The following is a 24,107-nucleotide window of genomic DNA, read 5'->3' as shown; positions in this document are numbered from 1 at the left end:
TGGCTCCTTGGAGGCAAGGATTCTGAGGCTCTGTCTAACATACTTTGGACATGTTGTGAGGAGAGACTGGTCCTTGGAGAAGGACATCATGCTTGGGAGGTTGCAGGGACAGCGCAGGAGAGGAAGACCCTCTGTGAGGTGGACTGATTCAGTGACTGGCGTAATCAGAATGGGAGTGTCAGAGACAGTGCAATTGGCACAGGACAGAGCAGAGTTTAGGGCTGTTGTATACAGGGTCGCTATGAGTTGCAAGGCACTCGATGGCACATAACAACAAAAACATTCTAAGTATTAGAAAGGAAAAAAAAACCCCTTAAAGTAATGATAACAGAGTATAAGCGATGAAATAAGATCCCTTGAGTTTATATGTTGTTCTTGTTATATGCTCTTGAGTCAGAACACGCTCAGAGCTGATCCTTCAGCAGGCTGTAAACCACATGAGGAGAATGCCCATATTTCTCCCACAGCTGGTGGATTTGAATTGAGAACCTTAACCTTTTGATTGTCAGTACAAATGGAGAAGAAAACAAAGCTTTGTGATATAGTGGAATGTAAATATTTAAAAGGGATGATGGCAAAACCTCCACAGTCATGGTGAGCAAAACATTTTAGTACAGTGACAGATAATTAGACCATCAGAATAGAATTGAGAACCCACAAATAAATCCATTCTGTGTCTATGGAAAACCGATCTTTTCCAAAGAAATGAAGTCCATTAAATGGGGGAAAGACAGCATCCTTAAAAAAAAATTGTTTCAACTGTCTCATTGACAGTGAGACAGAACCAAATAATTTATAACTGATCCTCCATTTGGCTTCTGAAACTGTCATTGCCTGGGAGATGGTTGTCTATCTTTCTTGTCTGGAGTCACTGGTATTCCAACAAACAGAGAGGTGTCACCTTTGAGTTAGACAACTCTCTATGAACTACATACCAGGGCTCCCATTAACTAATAATGTTACCGGAGCTGGATACTGATTTGCAGAAAATGTAAACAAGATCCACGCTTCTCATCACACACAAAAACTAACTCAAGATAGATCAAAGACATAGGCATAAATCATAAAACTATAAATTTCATCAAAGAAAAACTAGGATAATAATAATATAATAATAACAACTAAGGAACCCTAATCTATGACATAAATTGACCATCAAACAAAAAATGCACAATCCTCAGAGGATAAACTAGACAACTGAGAACTTCTGATAATTAAGTCCTTACATGCATTAAGACTTCTCCAAAAGCTTAAAAATTAGAACCTATAGACTGGGGTAGGGGTGGAGGAATGTTTGGCAATAATTTATCTGAAAAGGGACTAATCTTTTCAGGGCTAGAACACCCTAATTATCTGTAAAGAATCTACAAAGAATCAGAGAAAAAACCCACCACCACCAAAATTGTGCTCATAGGCAATCAATACTTGACAAAGCAGTTGTCAGGACAGAGCAAGGAAACACTGAGTGGTTCAAAATCAGGAAAGGAATGCATCAGAGATTCATCCTGGCTCCATACCATTTCAATATATATGCAGAACAGGTCATTCAGGAAGATGGACTTTATGAGATGGAAGGTGGCATCAGGATTGGAGAAAGACTTATCAATATCCTCTGTTACGCAGATGACACAATCTTGCTTGCCAGAAACTGAGAAGGAAGTGAATTGCTTGCTGCAGAAGGTCAAGGATTGCAGTCTTTAACATGGATTGAATCTCAACATCAGAAAAACAAAGATTCTCATGACTGGGCTAAATGGCAGCACCATGATAGATGGAGAAGAGACTGAAGTTACAATTTCAACTTGTTCAGCTCCACAATCAATGCTCTTGAAATTAGCCGTGAGAAAAGAAAAAAAAAAAAAACAACCCAAACTGCATTGGGTAAATCTGCTGTGAAGGAACTTTTTAGAGTGCTGAAGAGCCAAGAGGTCAGTCTGGAGACTAAGGTACACTTGATTCAGACCGTGGTCTTTGCAATTACTTGCTATTCATTAGAAAGGTGGACAATGACTAAAGATGACAAAAGAATGGCTTGGGGCAAGCCATCTTCGATCCTCGGCTCGGGGCGACCTGTCTTCGGCCCTCAGGGTGAGCTCCTCAGCCCTCAGGTTGTGCCATCCGACCCCTGGGTAAAAAAACTGCATAGGGTATTCAGAGAATTTTATCTAGGCTACTTTCCTCAACCCTCTCCCCCAGTACACCTGTAAGTAACACCCTCAAAGCCCTTCTATTTGTAACTCACAAGTTTGTTCTCTCTAGGTTTGCTCCCTTTCCTTTAGGTCACCTTAACACTGAGTTTTACTCCAGACCTGACCCTGAACCCAGTTCTAGAGACAAAAAGGAAATACAACTAGCAGATAAGGAAGCAAAGGAGAATGGAGCCTCAGGGTTCAGTCAGCCATCCCCATTAGACCCACCTGGGAAAACACTTTGCAGTCCAGAGGGGAGTAAATGTCAGGAAAATATCTTCTAACAGAATAAGAAGGCAAGCAGCTTTAATCCAAGACCACCAGTAAGGTGATAAAGTGTGTTCCATTTCCCCCTTCACATTAACGCCCCTGTTCAGAATGAAGAAGCCAGAGAGTCTGCACCCAATTTCCAGATGAGAAATCCACAAGTGAATAAGACATTTTGTTTAATCAAATTTGGACTATGCTTACCATTGCCCTATATCATCTGGTCCCCACTGGATCCTTTTCATTTCCTTCACCTGCTCCCCCCACCAACCAAATTGTACAGCTCTGCAACTGCATCCCTGCAATTTTCATTCCTAACCATCCTCAACCTTCTGCTCCCAACCCTTACCTCCTTGTATCCCCAACATATTTTTCCCAACAACAAAAAAAAAAAGATGACAAAAGAAGATTCAATGCCTTTGAGCTGTGGTGCTGGAGATGAGTACTGAACATATCACACACTGCCAAGAGAACAAATAGGTCTATCCTGGAGAGGAGGAAACCAGGTTGCTACTTGAGTCAAGGATTTTGAAGCCCTGCCTCACATACTTTGGGTATGTTGTTAGGAAAGACTAGTCCTTTTTGAAGGATATCATGCTTGGGAAAAGTGAAGGAACAGCACAGGAGAGAAAGATCTTGGATGAGATAGACTAACACAGAATCTGGGGTAATGGGGGTAGAGGCATTAGAGACAATGACCGTACCTAACTGAGTAGAAGCAGTCTCAATGGCATCTGACAATAGTAATGCACTTATTTTTACAAAATAAGACTATGTGGGTACGTATGGATGTATATATGTATAAATACATATACATCTATGTGGTGATATCACATGCTATTTTGCAGCTGGGATTTTCCCCCAGTTAATATCAAAGAATAAAAAACTTGAAGTCCCAAAAAGATATTTTATATTACTAGGAAGGAAGTAGTAGATTATTGAGTTTCCCCCTCATATTAGAGAGTGCTGGTAGCATAGTCTGTTGAGAGTTGCATTGCTAACATAAATAAAGGCTCACCTCTCAAATTCACCAGCTATTTTGTTAAAGAATGGTGGGCAATCACCTCCCATATGATTTATAACTTCAGAAATCCACTAGAGGGTCAGCTCTGAATCAGTTTCAACTCAACAGGAATGACTTGGTTGACTAACATCCCCCTAGTTATCCAGTGCTGGCCTTGTAACATACAGAATTTTAGAAGAAAACAAAATCTGAAAAATTGCAATCCAAGAGTTATTATTACCTAGTGTTACACGGTATATATAAATTTTTCTGTGCTCATTTTTGCCACATCACTGTTGTTAAATGTCATCTAATCAACAATGACTCATAGTGATCCTATGAACAATAGATCTGAATCTTACCGTATCCTGTGCCACCCTCATCATTTCGAATTCCTGGAGCCTACTGATAGTCACTGTGTTGATTATACCATCTTATTGAGGATCTTCCTCTCTTTCAACGACCCTTCACCTTTCCAAGCATGATGTCTTTTTCTACACCTAAAAACATGCTCAAAGTACGTGAGACCAAGTTTTGTCATCCTTGACTCAAAGAAAACCTAGGTTGCACTTCCTCTGTCAGATTTACTTATCTTTTGACAGACTATGGGAGTTTTATACAACATCACAAGTCAAATGTTTATCAATTCTTCCTTTGCCATTCTTAGTCACTGTCCAACTTTCAGATGCACAGGCAGTAACTAAAAAGATCATGGTTCAGATTAGGCTCATCTTAGCCTTCAAACTGACAGTCTTGGTCTTTAGCACTCTGGAGAGGTCCTTGACAGGAGATTTTGCCAATGCAATGAATTTCTTGATTTCTTGACTGCCAGTATTATGAGTGTTGATTGTGGAGCCAAGTAAGAGAAAATAATTGACAATCTCAATCTTTTCCCCATCTACTTTGATGTTGCCTATTGGTCAGTGGTAAGAGTATTTGTTTTCTTGATGTTGAGATGCAAACCTTGATATTATTCTGTGGAAAGTGTGTCAAGTCCTCTTTGACTTTCAGCAAGCAAGGTTGTATCACCCACATAAAGCAGGTTGTTAATGAGTCTTCCTCTAAACCTGATGACACATTATTCTTCATAAAAGAAAGAAATGCTAAAGTAAAAAATTGTTGTTATGTGCCGTCAAGTCACTTGCAACTCATAGAGACCCTATGTACAAAAGCCCTAAACCCTGCTCTATCTCACTGTCTCTGATACACCTACCCCCATTACCCCAGTCACTCAATCAATCCACCTCCTAGAGGGTCTTCCTCTCCTGTGCTGTCCTTCCTCCCTCCCAAGCATGATGTTCTTCTCCAAGGACTGGTTCCTCCTTGCAACATGCCCAAAGTATGTCAGATGAAGCTTATATACAATAGAACACATGTAGACTAACAGGGCAACTGAGGTAGAGCTTCCCAGTATGAAAATTTAGGCAAGAGATGTGCTTATGTTTACAAAGCAAAAAATAATATAGTGACTCATGTTGGCAAACCCAATAAAACCAGAGTAATCTGGGGAAAGGTAACTCGTGCCCATGGAAACAGTGGCATGGTTTGGGCCAAGTTTCGGAGCAACCTTCCTGCTGAGGCCATAGGACACAGAATCTGTGTGATGCTGTATCCCTTGAGGATTTAAACTTATTGAAAAGCAAATAAAATTATGGATTTGTAAAAAAAAAAGTCATTTCTAGATCCATCATGAAATACAATGTTCTGAGTGACAGGATATCCATATGCATACAAGGAAGTCCAATGAATACTATAATTCAGATATATGCACCAACAACCAGAGCCAAAGAAGAGGAAATAGAAGATTTCTACCAACATTTGCAGTCATAGATCGATCAAACATGCAATCAAGATGCATTAATAATAATGAGTGACTGGAATGTGAAAGTTGGAAACAGAGAAGAAGCATCAGTAGTTGGAAAGCATGGACTTGGTGACAGAAATGAAACTGGAGATAAGATGATAGAATTTTGCACAATTAACAATTTATTTGTTGCAAATACATTTTACAAGAAACATAAAGAAGGCTATACACATGGATTTCACCCGATGGTATGCATAGGAATCAGATTGATTACATCTGTGGAAAGAACTGCTGGAGAACCTCAATATCAGCTGTGAAAACTAGGCCGAGGGCTGATTGTGGAACAGACCACCAACTATTCATATGCAAGTTCAAGCTGAAGCTAAGGAAAATGAAATCAAATTCACAGGAACCAAAATATGACCTTGAGTCTATCCCACTTGAATTTCAAAACCATCTCAGGAACAGGTTTGAGGCCTTGAACAAAGAAAAAGATTATTATTATTTTTTTTTAAAGCCAAAACAATATATTGACAGGTGTGGTGTTATCCTAAAAGTTGACTACTTTTTTGGTTTTTTTCTATAGCCATTATAGCTAGTTCCTGTTGGTCGTCAGCTGCCATAACTGCAGACACATGATCTTGTAAATCATCACGGTGTAACAAATCATGAACAGCTGTGGAGCTAGGAGAAGAGCAAGAGTGCTTCCCAAAACGGGTAGAAAGAATTGAGATGGGTAAGACTTGTGGAGACCTTGGTAGTAGAGAGATTGTGGCATTGCTGTGGAGAAACGGTGGCAAGGTGTAAGTAGAAGAGCCTGAGATAAAGGCCACAGTTAAAGATTTTTGCTGTTCTTGCCAGATGCTTGAAGGCGAAGCTGAGGCAGGCAGATCTTTCTGAAAATTTGTATGTGACTCTTGAATTGAAATCAGAGCCTGGACTATTAAGGAATTGTGCCTTCGAACTTGGGCTAAAACCTAGACTTGCATTGGGTGATTATTCCTTGCCTCCCCCACTCTCCAACTTCCTCCGGAATAAACCACATTCTCAGTACCACAACTGTGATTCTCAGTCAGCAACGAATAAACAAACCTCTTGCTGTTGGTGTGGCTCTAGAGGCAGCATGGGACGAGTTATCTGTTTCATATTCTGGGGCAGTGAGGGTATGTGCTATTCTTACTTCTTCTGGTCCTTTCAGAGAGATGCTCACGGCCTTGTTCCTCATGTGCCATTTCCTGCTCTTAGACAACAGGGAATGTCAGAAATTTAAGCTGGATTCATAAAAGGCCATGGCACAAAAGATATCATTGCCACTGTCATATTTTTCTTCATAAAAGAAAGAAATGCTGACATAAAAGAAATAAATAAAAGATTTCAAAGAGCAGCAAGACAAAACAAAGTATTACAACAAAATGTAAAAAGAGGAGTTAGAAAATAAAAAAGGAAGAACTAGCTTTGCATTTCTCAAGCCAAAAACCTGAAAAACAAATTCAAGATGTGAATGAAATTCTGAAGGATGCTATGGGGAAAAAATCTCCAGAAAACATCAAAAAGAAGATGGAGAGAACACATAGAGTCACTTTAGGAAAAAGAATTGGCTGATCAGAAGCATTTCAGAAAGGAACATATGATCAAGAACCAATGGTAATGAAGGAAGACGTTAAAGCTGCACTGAAGACATTGGCTGAGGATAACTGATGACAAAGACAGAAGGGGAAAGGGGAGGGGTAGTGAGTTGGGGAATATCACCTGGTTGAAGAGTATGGTGGGTGGAGGTATGGGCTGGGGAAAAAAAACCTCACCGAAAACAACTCAAAATTAAAACAAACTAAGAGTGAAACACAATTTTTTAAAAAGGGAGATATTAAAAAAAGCTAAGACAATGGGATGATATAAACAGAAAGTTGCAAAAAAAAAGACCCAACAAAAAAAAACCCCAAACAAGGCCCCCCCCACACACACCCACCACTTGCCAGAGGATCCTGTACCCAGCAAAGCTGGCCATCAAATATGAGGAAGGAATAAGATCATTCGCAAAAAAGCAGGAATATAAAGAATTTGTAAAAACAAGTTGAATTCTACAAGAAATTTTTTTTTTTAATTCTACAAGAAATTTTAAAGGAAGTCCTTCAGACAGAGACACCAATGGAAAGTGGATGGATCACAGTAATTAGAAAAAAACAAAAAACCCACAACAACAAAAAAAAATAGCAACGATAAAACATGGCCTGTCAATAATCACATTTAAATTGAATGGATTAAATGCACCAATTGAAAGGGTAGCAGAATGGAAAAAAGCCAACACCATAAAGCCCATCAATAAGTTGTCTGCAAGGGGCACATCTAATAAACTTTACTTTTTAATAAAGTAGAAAGATAAAAATCAAAGGCTGGGAAAAAATATACCAAGCAAATAGCATACACACACAAAAATAAAACCAAAAGTGGCAATCCTACTCTCTGATAAAACAGACTTCAGAATGAAAACCACCATAAAAGATAAGGAAGGGCACTATATAGTGATTAAAGTGATCAAGAAGACATAACATTGCTCAAGACCTATGCACTAAATGATTGTTGTTTGTTGTTGTTATGTGTTGTCGAGTTGTTTGCGACTCATAGCGACCCTATGTACAACAGCCCTAAACCCCACTCCATCCTGTGCCAATCAATCGCATTGCCTCTGACACACCCACCCTGATTACCCCAGTCACTGAATCAATCCACCTCACAGAGGGTCTTCCCCTCCTGCGCTGTCCCTCTACTCTACCCAGCACGATGTCCCTCTCCAAAGACCTGTCTCTCCTTACAACCTGTCCAAAGTACGTCAGGCGAAGCCCCAGAATCCTTGCCTCCAAGGAGCAGCCTGGTTTAACACTCTCTAGGATGAATCTGTTTGTTTTCTTGGCAGTCCATCGTACATTCAATACTCTTCTCCCAGCACCACAGCTCAAAGTCGCACATCAATTCTCCTTCTGTCCTCCCTAGTCATTGTCCAGATCTCTCAGGATACATCCACAAGGTCAAGTTGGCTGATTGTAGTTTAGGTCTTCTGCATCTTTGTTAAGTTTCTTTTGAATTGACCTATCTTTGGGTGAGAGTGGTTTATTAAAGTTTCCTACCACTATTGTGGTGCTGCCTATTTCTTTCTTCAATCTGTTAACAGTTGTTTATGTATTTAGCAAGTCTATCATGCACTAAATGATACCACTCCAAATTATGCAGGAGCAATGATGTTAGTTTGAGCATTAAGGTGAACCTTGTTCAGGCCATGGATTTTTCAATCACTTGCTATACGGCAGAGGGTTGTATGACAAAAAAAGAAGTGATGCATTTGAACTGTGATACTGGTGAAGAATACTCAATATTTCATGGACTGTAAAAAGAACAAATAGATGTGTCTTGGAGAAGGTGCGCTTTGGAGGCAAAGATGATTAAACTTCCCCTCACATAAATTGGGCATATTGATAGGAGAGGTTCTTCCTTGGAGAGGGACATCACGCTTGGAAAGGTGGAGGGTCTGCAAAAGGGGAGATCCTTGACCAGGTCAACTGAAGCAGTGACTGTGTCAACAGACTCAAGTGTGTCAGAAATTGTGAGGATGGCACAGGGTTCAGATCTGCTGTTCATAGGGCTGCTGTAAGTCCTACTTGTCTTGAAGGCACCTAACAGCAATAACAAAGGCTGACAAATACTCAAACACTCTGTAAAACAGCCTGAATAGTCTGTAAAAGAGGTTCACTGAAGACTAAATAATAGTGCCACCAGTGGCTTTAGCAGTCACAGACATGATATCAACTCTCCTGGATCCCAACTGCTTTAAGTAAGACACTCCCAGCCCTTAATCGACAGTTAATCACAAAGGCCCACCTACTAATTGCTTGTTAAAAAAGAAGCTCCCAGACCTCAACTTACTATGTAATTTTATGAGACCTGAAATATACTCATCATGTCATGGGTGATGTCAGAGAAACACTGTAATAAAAAAAAGGTGGTGCCCCAAACAGTTCTGTGATAAAAAGGAAACAGTTCATACAGGAATGAGGCATTAGGGGAATGCAGGGAGGCAACCACTGTACTCATAAGGAAGTAGTCTGTTTTCCCACTAATCCTAACCTGGAACCTCGTGAGAAGCTTTCAGAGCCCTCTGTCACAGGGACAGTTACCCTATGAACAACTTCCTGCTGATCAGCAAAGGGCTGCCTAGTTCACAGATGGCAGTTCCAGGGTATATGGACAACATCTGACGTGGAAAGATGCCACATTAAGACCAGCAGATGAGAAGACTTTGATTATGGAAGGCAAGAACATATCAGATCAATGGCTGAATTGCACACTGTCTCTTTAGCATGTGACTAGTGACTGAGAAAAAGGGAAATTGTGAGAAATCACATGTATTAATTTTAACTGATTTATAGGAAGTGGCTAATGACTTAGCCATATAGTCAGAAAATGGAGCATGGAAAATTGGACATTTAAAGGGATACCTGTGTGGTGCATAGAGCTACGGAAAGCATTCTGGGAATTTAAGGGGAGCATTAGAGTTGGACATGTCAATGCCCTACAAAAGAACTCCCTTTCAGGATCAAAGGGTGACTGGGATCAGCAGGTGGACATGTTGGTGTACTTCCTTGAAGTGACCAACTGAGCCCATGTAACTCTATGAACTAGGAGAAACGATGAAAGTTCTATAAGTGTTCAGATCTTTCATTCATAATAGGGTCGCTATGAGTCATCAATGGCTCGACAGCACTTAACAAAAATAACAACATAGAGAATGCTCTGTTGGCCTAGTGGTTAGAAAGTTATGCTATCAAGCCAAAGATGGGTGATTTTAATCTGCAGCCCTCAGCCCTGGTTTTGTTTTTGGTCAAATATTTTTCTAACTGCTCTGTCCATTTGCTGTACAGAGCTAACTCATGGTTACTGTGATGCTAAACACTGTAACACTAATGTATCAAATGCAATAATGGTTACCCATGGTGGACAGTGTTTGGTGGAGCTCCCCAGTTAAAACAAGCTTAGAAGGAGGAGTGACATCCACTTCTGAAATAGCTTGCCTCCAGAAACTCTATGAATGTAGAGAAACAATGAAAGTTATACAAGTATTCAGGTCTTTCATTCATAGGGTTACTATGAGTCATCTACGGCTTGACGGCACTTAACAACAACAATAATACTGTTATTATCACATGCAAGCAAAATATTGCTGAAGATCATCCAAAACAGAGTTCAAACTAGGTTTCAAAGAGGCTTTGGCATTAGGGATACCACTGCTGATATCTAATGGATTCTGGCTGAAAGCGGAGAATATCAGAAGAATATCTGTGTTTTATTGACCATACAAAAGCATTTGACTACACAAATCATAACCAACTACGGCTAACATGGAGAAGAAAGGTATTCCTAGAATATTTAGTTGTGCTTATGCAAAATCTATACCTAGACCAACAAGCTGTTGTCTGAACAGAGCAAGGGACTACTGCATGATTTAAGTTAGAAAAGCTGTATATATCAGGGTTGTATCCTTACTCTATACCTATTCAATACGTATACTGAAGAAATAATTTGTGACGTAAACTCCATGAAGAAGAGTGCGGTGGGGGAGCTCTGGTGGCCTAGTGGCAAGAAGCTGTGCTTCAGTCCTAAAGGTGTGTGGTTCGAATCCATCAAATGCTCTACTGAAGAAGGAGGGGAAATCTCCTGTGCCAGACGGATCTAGCTCGATGGCACACAATAAGGTGTGGGAATAAATAAAAAAATAAATTAAAAAAGAAAGAAATGAAATAAAAAAAATAATATCCATCCTAACAGCTTAAGTATGTCCAATAATCCTAGAATGACCTGTTTCACATGTTAGGTAGTGTGCTATGCAATGCCAGAGAGAAACTGAGAGAAAAAAAATAAGAAGAATGTGGTATCAGGATTGGAAGAAGACTCATGAACAAGCTGTACAATGCATATGACAGAACCTTGCTTACTGAAACTAAGACTTGAAACACTTCAGAGTATCAAAGATAGTCTTCAATATGGGTTGCATATTAACATCAAGAAGACAAAAATCCTCACCACTGGACTGATAGGCAACATCATGATAGAAGGAGAAAAGATTGAAATTGTCAACAATTTCAACTTGCTTGGATCCACAATCAACACCATTGGTACCAGCAGTCAGGAAATCAGGTTAAGTATTGCATCAAGCCAGTCCGCTATTTGGGATCTCTCCAAATCACTGAGAAGCAATGATGTCAGTTTTAAGACCAAGGTGTGCCTCATTCAGGCTATGGTCTTTTTAGCCACTCGCTATGTATATGAGAACTAGACAATGAATAAATATGACAGAAGAACTGATGACTTTGAGTCGTGGTACTGGAGAAGAGCCCTAAATAAATAGTCCATGGACTGCCAAGAATCCAAGTAAATAGGTCTTGGTGCATCCAGAGTGCTCTTTGCAGGTAAGGATGGAGAATCTTCATCTTACATATTTTGGGCACGTTGCTAGGAAAGACTATTCCTTAGAAACATATATCATGCTTGGAAAGGTGGAGGTTGAATAATAAAGAGGAAGACCTTCAATGAGATGGAGTGACACTATGACTGCAGAAATAGGCTTAACTGTGTTGGAGATTATGATGGCACAGGATAGGTCAGGGTCAGGGCTCACAGGGTCAAGTTGTACTTGACGCAACATCTAACTTCAAGTTGAATCTAAAGAAAATGAAAATAGGTACTTGAGAGCAAAAATACAAACTTGAGTATATCGATCTGAATTTAGAGACCACTCAAAAATAGATTTGACACAATGAACACTAATAACCAAAGCCAGGCAAAATATTGAATGACCTCAAGAATTTGAGACTTGAAAAAAGCAAAAATCATTAAAAAGATAAGGAAGAAATAAAATCCCAAAATGGATGTCTGAAAAGACTCCAAAACTCAATCTAGAAGGTTGCAAATCTAAAATAAAGGGAAAAAATGTTGAAGTAAGATAGCTGAACAGAAAATGTAAAAGGGTAGCTTGAGAAGACAAAGAATTATAAAGATATGTACAAGGACCTGGTTAGGAAACCAAAAGGAAAGGATATACTAGATATTAGGCATACGGAAAGAATTGAAGAAAAAGGTTCTCTTTCAAGTTGCAATACTGAATAACTGATTTTGTGGGTAAAATATTGAACAATTCAAGAAAGAACAAAAGAATATGGAAGTAATACATAGAGTGACTGTATCAAAAAGAACTGGCAGATGTTCAATCATTTCAGCAGGTAGCATTTGATGAATATCTGACAGAACTGAAGGAAAAAATTCTAAATTGAACTGGGAGCACTAGTGAAAACCGAGGGACTATCTGTTGGGGTGTTTCAACAAATGGGATCAGTGCTCAATTTGCCTATTCTTTTGTGCCAGGACATTTGAAAACATCTACCCTGTCAACCAACAGAAATAGATCCATATTTGAGGTCATTTCAAAGAAAAATGATCCCAAAGAAAGTGGAAATTACCAAACAATATCATTATTACACACAAGTACATTTTTGCTGAAAATGAAGGTCACAGCAGTGCACCAATAGGGAGCTGCCAGAAATTTGAGACCATGTGTAAACTGTTAGTAAACAGAAGACTGTAAGCAGAAAGAAGAGTGTGAAGCAGACATGAAAAACAAAGGAGAAATGGCATGAGAGATGGATCAAATAGTTGTGAAGAGAGAGCAGCCTCAGTTTCTGATCAAATTCTATATTCAGATTCCTTGGTTCCTGTCTTTGGGCATATGTGAGAATCCTTACATTCTCAAAAGAATCCATCCCTTACACTTAAGCTATCTTGGGGTTCTCAAACCATGAAACTAGACCAGGACACTGTGTTACCTTAGTGGATTAAAACCATGATGCATGAAATAGTTATTTTTCCAGATAAAGAAACTGTAGTTTATAGACTTTAATAAATTTCTCAAGGTGCAGATATTTTATTATTATTATTATCATTATTATTATTAATCTATCTATCTAAACTCCACAAGTGTAGGACTGACTGGAAAAAGAGAATTATAGAAACAGGGAAACCAATTAGAAAGTTAGTACATATTCTAGAAAAAAACATATTTAGAACACTGAATGACAAAATAGGAAATAAAGAGATGAATTTAAAAGACACAGTAAATTTCTCTAGGGCTGGCCTGAGAGGATAAGTGATAATATATTTTTTTGAACCTGGCTGATTAAAAGAACAGTGATACTATCAATAATGTCATTCTTGTTAGGTGCCATCAAGTTGCCTATAACTCATATGAACAAAAGATGTGAATCTTGCCCTATCTTGTACCATCCTAACAATCTCTGATATGCTCTAGCCTATTGTTACAGTTACTGTGTCAATCTATCTTGTTGAGTGTCTTCCTCTCTTTTTCTGAACCTCCCTCCACCTTTCCCATCATGCTGACCTTTTCCAATAACTAGCCTCTCAGGCAAAATGCCCAAAGCATGTAAGATGAAATTTTACCATCTTTACTTCTAAGGAGAACTTTGGACGCATTGCTGCAAGACAGACTTGTTTATTCATTTGGCAATCCATGGAATATTTAATACTTTTCTCCAACACCACAACTGAAAGGCATCAGACTCTTTTTCTGCCATCTTTACTAATTTTTCAACTTTTAGATGCATAGGAAATAACTGAAAAGATCATGACTCGGATCAGGCGCACCTTTATCTTTAAACCAACATCATCGCTCTTTAGCTATTTGGAGAGTTCCTTAACAGCAAATTTTCCTAACACAGCACATCTTTGGATTTCATGACTGCTGGTACCAAAAGTGTTGATCTTGGATTTAAAGTCAAAGGAAATCTTTACAACTTCAATGTTTGGTTTTTTTTTAAACTGGTATTGATGTTGCCTATTTGTCTAATGAGGATTTCTGGGGCTTTTTTGACGTTGAAATACAATACATATTGAAGGTTGTAGTCACTGACATTCTGCAGCGAATGCTTCAAATTCTCTTCACTTCCAGTATGCAAGGTTTTGATATCTGCATAGTGCAGGTTGTTGATGAGTCTTACTCCAATTCTAATGCCACATTCTTCATATAGCCCAGTTTATCAAATGATTAGTTCATCATACAAAATGGCCAAAGCATGTGAAGCAAAGTATTACCATCTTTGTCCGCAAGGAACAGTTTGATAGCACTTCTTCCAAGACAGACCTGATCATAATTAATATACGTAAATACATTTTTTTTTCAACACCCTTGACACAAGCAGTCAGGAAATCAGGTGACATAGTGCACTGGGAAGGTCTGCAGTTACGGACCTCTCCAAATTATTGAGGAATAATGATGTCAGTTTGAGGACAAAGGTGTGTCTGATTCAGACCATGGTCCTTCTGATCACTTGCTATGCATCTGAGAGCAGGACAATGAATAAGGATGACAGAGAAAGAACTGATGCTTTGAGCTGAGTGTTGGAGATGAGCGCTAAACATCCCAGGATTGCCAAAAGAACAAACAAATAGGTCTAGGAGAAAGTGAAGCCAGAGTGCTCTTTGAAGGTAAAACTTATAAAGCTTTGCCTCACATATTTCAGGCATGTAGCTAGGAGAGGCTATTCCTTGGAGAGAGACATTACACTTTGAAAGGTAGAGGGTAGATGAAGGAGAGGAAGACCCTCAACCAGGTGGACTGACACAGTGACTGCCACAATGGACTCTAGTCCAGGAAGTCTGAGGAGGGCACAATATAGGTCAGGATTCAGATCTGTTTTTCATAGGGTTGCTGTGAGTCATACTTAACTTGATGGCTCTTAACAACAACAAAATATGAGCCTGAAGCTCAGAGGTAGAAAAATACATTTGGGAATAATTTTTTTTCCAGTCCTATGTCTTTATTAAAGAGAGTTAAAGTAGATCAGACGTGGCAGCCAATGAAAGAGACACTGGCCAGGAAGGTGGGGTGGGGTCAGGCCTTAGGGATTCAAGAGCAGGCTGATGGCCTTGGAGAGGCCAAGGAGTCAAGGTTCTGGCAGCAGCTGAGGAGGTGCCCAAGGTTAAGCTTTCAGGCGCTGAGGGTGTCAGCTGATTCTGAAGAGGGGTGCAGGCTGGGTCGGACTGGCCTGGGATCTTCCTGAAGATAACTCCTGTCTTGTCTACCTAGATCATCCACTGGTCCTGATCCTGCTTGTTGCCTTACATGTCCACCTCACTGACCTCTCCATCGTCAGGTGATTCATTGTACTCATTCATCTAATCCATGTCCTGCATGTCCTCATCATCTTCTGAGTCTTCCTCACTATCTTCATATCTTCTTCATTGTCATAGTTCTCTGAGGCCGGGTTGCCAATAGGCACCAGGTTGTTGTTGTCTTTTAATGCAATGCTCTGGAGCCAAGCTTGATGCTGCTGTTCCTGCTGTTGCAGTTCTGTCTCCTCCACACAGGGTTGATCCAGATTAAACCAGTGTCTCCCACACAGCAGGAAGAGTGAGGGAAACAAAGTAGACAAGGCTCCTAGACACACCCATAGGCTGCAGCCCACAGGGCAGGAATAATTTTTAACTCAGTGAATTTTCTGAAGTTTTTGTAAACTCAGTAAACACAAATCCACAATAATAAAAAAAATCAGTATTGCATAAGAACAAATCTTTAAAAGAAAAGCCAGTATATTTAATCCTAAAACCAGGTAATTTTCAATTTATTATTTTACTCTGATCAGTATTATTGGTGACAAATTTACTGATTCTAAGAGTAAAAATGAAGCAACCAAATATAGTTATTTAGTTCTATACAGTTAAAAGGGGACAGATGGACACACAGACACACACAGACACACACACACACACACACACGTTTCAAATGGAACAGCAAAAATATATGGAAATAACATAATAAAAATCACTTGTCTTTATGACCTTTATTTCTCCATGGAACTTAAAATCTTTTAACAGACATTATCTCATTGTTTTAAGATCTGTTATGAAACAATCTGACATTTATATATAACACCATTCATTTTTCAATAAACCCACAGGGATTTACAAGCCCTACAAGAATGACTTTGCTTATGTCTTGTGTGCAACCAATGAAAGATGGGGTTGATGTTGGATAGAGAAGTGTACAGAATTGTAGTATATGTTCTTTGGAACACAGTAATAACATTCTACAACCATGTAAAAAAAGGAAGCGAAGGACAATATTAAAATTGAACTAAAGGGAAAACAGAGAGCAGTGTTACACTTGTTGAATCTCATGAAAATATTAATACCTTATTTTTATATCTCCTGAGAACAATATAGATACATTAAACATTTTAAAAAACCCCAAACACCCTTGAATGTAATCTATTAAATCAAGAATTTGAATTTTTGTAACATCTTTGGTGCCAAAAGTAATCTGTAGTTTGTAGCCCAAAAGGATGCTAATTTGTTATTGATTTAATATTTGTGGCATTATTTAAAAAAAACACAAAAATAATACACAATTCCTCTCCAAACATTCCTCTGGAAAAATAAGGTGATTCAGTTTTTAAAATTTATCAGGTCAATAAGCCTCTCCCTACTCAGAGAAAAAGTAGGAGTTTAGCTTTCCTGAAGCAGTTGAGGTCAACACAGTAATGCCCACAGAGACAACTTGCACACAGAAATATGTTAACAAAGGTCAAAAGATATAACTCAGTGGCCCCTCTTGCACAATTTACACAAAGGGACTACAGAAGATGGGTGGAACTTTGCTTGGGTACATGAGTAAAAGTAGAGAGAATGCAGGACAAGCTGGGCATCACAAGACATTACAATACTAACTTCCCAGGCCCAAACCATAGGGTTATGAGGGAACGTCAGCTTCATGTTGTACTGCAGAGCCATTTTGCAGAGTGAAAATATAAGACTTATATGAAGGCTTTGATTATTCAGGCAACTCACAACAAGAAGGAGGAGAACATCATTTAACTCCCCTCTCACACAAAACCACTTGAAGTCCTGGACCTAAAGTCACCACCCAGAGCAGTAGAAATCTATGACCACTACTACTGTCATTACTACTTTAGTAGTGCAACTTACTTAAATCTTACAACAAACAGTTTTCAAATAAGGAAACTCAGGCTAAGAGAAGCCATGTGCTGTAGGTGTGTTTTTGCTTGCTTAGTGCATTTTGACCCTTTCTATTGTCAAAGACCAACCCCTCTGGATAGCATGACACATGACTAGTCAATCAATGTTTCAAGATGATAGGTACAGACTGGAATACAGCAGTTAGGGCAAGCTGTCCAAGAGCTATTGAATCCAAGGTACTAGACTTGTCCCTGGGATTTCTGGCCTGCCTTAAGTGTGGTTAGTCAGCACTTTGTTCTATTTGCTATGTTATATCAATATCTTGTCTTGAGGTCTAAACTAAGATAATTATGACTAAGAAACCTTAAAGAAAAAAACAAACAGAAGTATCTAATATCATACAGAGATGAATGGCAGAGATAGAACTGCTACTTATGGCTGTGCTTTTATTATTATACCACATTACTTTTGGAAACAAGTCCTGAATGTTTAGCTGGTACATCTATCATTAAAAGAAATTATAGCATTATCTTGATTTTTTTTTTTTTGTGTTGGCTACTTTATTAGTTAGTTTTATTTAATACAGAAACTTTGGAAAAATCTCTTTTATAAAGTATAATGTCATTGTAGAAATGAAAAAAGCTTTAGTAGATATATTAGCTTGGTTCATGTGGATACTCTATAATAGGAATTGTTGTTGTTGTTGTGTACCATAGAGTCACAAATGACCCATAGCGGACCCTCCAGTGGGTTTTCAGAAGCAGTTAATTGCACAGGAGGAGAATGCCCATCTTTCTCCTGCATAGTTGCTGGTGGCTTTGATCTATGTGCCTTCAGGATAGCAGAGCAGTTCTTTGCCACTAGGCCACCAGAGTTCCCTATAAAAGGAGTAGACAAAGGTATAAGAAGAAATGACTCAACATTAAATTCATATAGTTTGCTAGTTAGTTGTTGTTATGTGCCATTGAGTTGCTTGCAACTCATATACAACAGCCCTAAACCCTGCTCTATCCTGCGTTAATCTCACTGTCTCTGACATACCTACTCCCCCATTACCCCAGTCACTGAATCAATCCATCTCATCAAGGCTCTTCCTGCGCTGTCAGAATTCCTCAAACTGAAAGAACCGAAAAACAAATTCAGGCCTTGAATTTAAGTATTGAGAAATATTACGGGCAAATGACTGAATGATCCAGAAGGCACCAAGAGACTGGAGGATTGGACAAAAACTCATCAACAAAACATGTTATGCAGATGACAAAATCTGGCTCACAGACAGTGAAGATGACTTGAAACACTTGCTGCAGAAGAGCAAGATTACAGCCCTAAAATGAGTTACATCTTACATTAAGAAAACAAAAATCCTCACCACTAGACCAACAGGCCACATCTTAATTGATGGAGAAAAGAATGAAGTTGCCAGAGACTTGATTTTACTTGGATATACAATCTACAGTTTTAGTAACAAAAGTCAAGAAATCAAAAGACAAGTAGCATTGGGAAAATCTTCCATCAGGGACCTTTCCAAAGTGCTAAAGGGCAAGAATGTCAGTTTAAAGACCAAAGTGTGCTTGATCCAAACCAAGGTATTTGCAATTGCTTTCCATTTAGCAGAGAGTTGGATAATGAATAAAAATGACAAAAAAAAGAATTTTGATTCCTTTGAATTCTGTTGTTGGAAAAGAGTATTGAATATTCCATGGACTTTCAAAAAAACAAACAAGTCTATCTTATAGGAAGTTTAATCAGACTGTTTCTTAATTGCAAGGATGATGAAATTTTGTCTCTCTTATTTTGGACATATTCTCAGGAGGAACCAGCTCTTGGAGAGACATCTGGCTGGGAAAGGTAGAGGGTTAGTGAAAGAGAGGAAAGCCCTCCACAAGATGAAAGGGCACAGTGACTATAATGATGGGACTGAGTATGACAGAGATCAATGAGGTTGGTGCAGGATACAGCAAGGTTCAGATCCACTGTTGACAGGGTTACAATGAGTCACAGTTGACATCATGGCACCTAATAACAGTCTTTCCTACAAAGGACTATGCAATATAGTCCATGTTGTGCTGCGAACCATAAAGTCAGCTGTATGGATTATTCAATTACTGTGTGGAAGAAAGATGATCAGTCTTTTCATGTAAAGATGTACAACTTCAAAAACTAAATGGAAAGTTGCTAGTGTTGGAATGGATTAGAAGGCATTGGGCTTAATTTTGTGATGGCTCTTCCTTATAAAGTGCTTTGCGAATTTCCCACACTTACCTGAATTTTCCCAAAAATAAGTGCTTTATTATTTCCTCTAGTGAACATCTACAGGTGGATAAGTTCTTCAGTTTTTGTTTCACTAAGGATATTGATCTCAACATATTGAAAACATATCTTCATCTTATGCCTTAGTTGTTGCTGTTAAGAAATCAATTTTTGCTTTAAAAACGGTAATTGGTCTTTTATTTCCTGCTATTTTTTAGATACCTTTGGTAATAAATGTTCTAAAGCAGTATTAGAATGTGTTCAGTTCTGCCAAAAAACTGGTTCTAGTAGTGGTTTAAAACTCTTGGCTATTCAATTCTATCAACCACACCACAGAAGAACGATGAGGCAGTTTACCTCCATAAAGATTACAGCCTTGGAAAATCCACCCTATAAGGCTGATATAGGTTAAAATCAAGTTATAGGCTTATTTGTATTACCTAGGTTTGGTATTTATTTGGGAGGTGCTCTGATGGCCTAATTGGCAGGCAGGTACACTACCAACCCAAAGGTGAATTGTGCGAATCTGTCAGCTGCTCTGTGGGAAAAAGATGGCAAGTCTTTTCTCATGTGATTAAAAGCTTCTGAAAACTCACTGGTGGGCCAGTTATGTGTCAGTTCTAACAGGCTGGCAGACAGAGAGAGACACAGAGAGAGAATCATGTACCTCTCAATTTTATTTACTTTATAACCTGCATAGTGCTATGATACTGGAAATATTAGCACAGTCGTCCATGGTGAATACATTACAGCAGAATTTTCAAGTCAAGGAAGACTAGGGCAGAAGGACCTACTCTATTTCTCGGAATTCCCCCTCCAAAAAAATCCCCCAAAACCCTAAAACAAAAAATCCCAAACAACAAAACAACCCCAAACTAAGAAACCAAACCACTATCAACCAAAAAACCCATACACAAAATCCCTGGAAACTGAAAACTTTCTGAATAATAGCAAAACATTTTTCGATATGGTTCTGGAAAATGAACTCCTCGAGTTGGAAGACATGCAAAATACAACTAAAGAAGAGTTGTGTCCTCAAAGCAGGTGGTTGATGTGTACCACCAAGTTCGAACCAACTCTCAGCTGATTTTCAGAGGCAGGAAATCGCAAAGGAGGAGAATTCTTGTTTTTCCCCACCCACGGATCAGCTAGTGGATTTGATCCAAGTACCTTTGAGCTGGCAGTGCAATTCCTTACCACTAAGCCATAAGTTCTCCTCTCAAAGCAGAGTCAACCTTATTTACACAGCTTTTAGGACTTTCACTTATTGAGGTAGCATGATTCAAAAAGAAAATTAACAGCTGTAAAAAACAGATTATTAACAGGAATGTGGAATGTATGAACACTGAACCTTAGAAAATTAGAAATTGTCAAAAATCGAATGGATGACATAAAGATACAATCCTAGGCATTAGTATACTGAAATAGCCTGCTACTTGTCATTTTGAATTAGACAATCTTGATGTGTCCTATATTTGAAAGGACAAATTAAAGAAGAATAGCACCATACTCATTACAAAAAAGAATATTTCAAGTTCTGTCCTGAAGTAGAATATTGCCAGTGATACTATAATATTCATATGCCTATAAGGACGACTAGTTATTATAATATGACTATTACTATTATAATAATTATTATAATATGACTACTCCTTCACTTATGTACTACGACTAAGGACAAAAATGAAAAAAAAATTGAAGATTTTTACCAATTTTTGCAGAATAAAAATGGTGCTTAGAATACAAGAGTTAGAAACAAAGGAGGAGGACCAGGAGTTTGAAAACACAGCCCTGGAGCCAGAAATTATGCTGGAGATTGCATGACAGGAATTTTGTAAGATTATTTATATTTTTACAAATATATGTTTTATTATTTCACAGCAACATAAATAATAACCAAACACATGTACTTTACCAAATGAGATACAAAGCAATCAAATCTATTATATCTATAATAAGAGATTATGGAATAGTTCTGTCTCATCAATCAGAACAAGCTAAGGACTGACTGTGAAACAGACCATTGATTGCGCATATGCAAGTTCAACCTGAAGCTGAAGGAAATAAAAACTAGACCAAAGACCAAAGTATTTTCTACTTGAATTTAGAGACCATCTGAAGGATACATTTGAAGCGCTGTACATTCACTGATGACTAGGTGAGCTGTGGAATGATAAGCAGGATTTTATACAAATGAAAGCAAAAAAAAAAAAAATTAAAAAGGAAAAAAAGAAGAAAACCCAAACGGATGTTTTAAGAGAGTCTGAAACTTGACTGAGAACACAAGGAAGTAAAGGAGAACACACGAAATGATACAAAGAGCTGATGAGAAAACATCAATTGGCAGCCTGGAAAGACAAGTTAATGTCATAAAATGTTCAAAGATCAGAGTTAGAAAGTCAAAAGGCAATACGACTATGTTCAGCACTTCTCAAAGTGAAAGCATTAATGTTTAAAGTTGTAGTACGTAGGGATTCTATGGAGAAACTATTAAATGATGTAAAAAAATATAAAAGAAAATGAAGATGATACAGGGAATCACTGTACCAAAAAGAATTAGTGACATTCAACTATTTTTGGAGGTAGCAGATGATCAAGAACCTACAGTATTTAAGAAAGAGATTTAAACTGCATTGTAAGCATTGGTGAAAGACAAGGACCCAAGAATTGACGGAATATCAATTAAGACATTGTAACAAATAGACACAGAACCACTTACTTATCTACACCAAGAAATCGGGAAGACTTCTACTAGAAGAGAAGGTGGGCACATTTCAAAGAATGGTGATTCAACAGAAGGCGGAAATTATAAAACAGTATCACTGACAATCTACGTTAAGTATTGGTTTGTTGAAGATACCGAAAAAAAAAAAAAAATGGTTGAAGCAGCATACACATAGAAAATTGCCAGAAATGCAAGCTAGATTTAGGAGAGGATGTAGAACAAGGGATATTATGGCTAATATCAGGTGGATCTTGGCTGAAAGCAGAGAATACCATAAAGACATTTATTACGTGTGTCTTAATAGCCACACAAAGGCATTAGATGGAGCATGACAAAACCTGGATAACAGCAAAGAATGGAGATTATAGAACATTTAATTACCCTCATGTGGAACCTGTAGGGAAAGAGGCTGTTATTTATAAAGAACAAGGAGAAACAGTGGTTTAAAATCAGGAAAGATGTGTGCTGGATGTGTATACTTAAACTACCCTTATTAAATCAATATGTTGAGCCAATAATCTGAGATGCTGGTATACTTGAAGAATAATGTGGAAACAGGATAGGAGAATCGCCAGATTGCTTCTCATGCAGTTTGGCCATGTTTACTAGGGGAGAAGAACTGACTTCATGGCATTAAGAACCTAACAACAGTCTGATTTATTTTTATGTGTTCTCTTTTCAATCATAAGGGCTTTTCCACCTTCTGTGAAATGACTTCTTTCATTAGCTCTAGAAAATTCTCAACTATTGTATTTATTTGGCCAGTGATGGTCTTCTGAAACTTGATTAGACATGTAGTAGACATCATCACTTTGAGCTAAATTTTCTATATACTTTCAATTTCATCTTTCTGCTCACCACTGCTCTTTTCAGTTATGTCTAATTTTCCATAAGCTTACTTAATTTTTAAAGTCAATTATCATATTTTATATTAAATTTCTGAGATATCTTTTTTTGTTGTCTGAAATGGGCTTTTAATCTACATTCTCATGCCTATGGTGTACTGGAATACCATGCGTATACTTATTTCATATTTAGGGTCTGAATTACCTAATTTTACATTTAGGATCTGAAATTGGAAATATTTGTGAGTCTGATTTTGCCATTTGTTGTTTCTACTGGCTTTTGGTAAGGAAGCCTGGAATTTTTATCACCCTCCCCCCCATCTCCCTACCTGGTTTCCTTAGTTGTTTGACTTTTTATTTGTTTGTCTATCCATTTGTTTGAATTTTCTCTGAGGACTGGTAATGAAAGTAAGCTTCGGCAGAAGGGATTTATGTTAGCTTTTATCAGACTCCTGGAGACACTACACATCTAGGACTATTTCAGGCTAAGTTCTTGGCTGAAGGGTTTTCGGGCCACCCAGGTAGGTCAGATTTGGGTTCCAAGTGGTGGGAAGGCTGCCTTGTGGCTAGAGTTCCTAGGAGACATTCTGGCCTCAAAATACTCTGTTCCATGTTTCAAGACAGGCAATTTTTCTTGCAGTGTTCTGATGAAGGTGAGATGATTCAGCTTATTTTGAATGGTCTTGGGTATTGTGGATAAGGGTCTTTCACCCTCCAAATACAAGGGAGGGTCTTTTATTAGATCCTTTTAACTTCTGAAGACCTTAGGTTTCACATTTTCTCTCATGTATTTTGTGAAATCTCAAAAACCCCCTATGTTAACATTCACAGCTTAGCAATCGATCTTTTGGTTAAGCTCAGACTTTAAGTTTCATTAACCCTCTCTTGGTTTAAAACATTATGTATTTTCTGATTTGAGAGTTCCTTGAGATTTCAAAAGTGAAACCACATTGGAACGTATCAGAAAACATTTTTATATTTCAATATAAAAATA

The 24,107-nt window shown here is 38.3% G+C and overlaps 1 protein-coding gene and 1 pseudogene across 1 annotated transcript in view; both read right to left on the bottom strand.

The window, feature by feature from the left end:
* Positions 1-24,107, bottom strand: part of CWC27 (CWC27 spliceosome-associated protein homolog (S. cerevisiae)) — a 288,670-nt gene that overhangs the window by 98,924 nt on the left and 165,639 nt on the right. The gene's annotated exons all lie outside the window — the stretch shown is intronic.
* Positions 15,401-24,107, bottom strand: part of LOC102853421 — a 13,319-nt pseudogene continuing 4,612 nt past the window's right edge.

The sequence above is a fragment of the Elephantulus edwardii genome, unplaced genomic scaffold (genome assembly GCF_000299155.1).
Source record: "Elephantulus edwardii isolate Elephantulus edwardi_28Jun2011 unplaced genomic scaffold, EleEdw1.0 scaffold00254, whole genome shotgun sequence".
Taxonomy (NCBI): Eukaryota; Metazoa; Chordata; class Mammalia; order Macroscelidea; family Macroscelididae; genus Elephantulus; species Elephantulus edwardii.
Note: the sequence above shows the minus strand (reverse complement) of the source record. Positions and strands in the feature narration are given on the sequence as shown.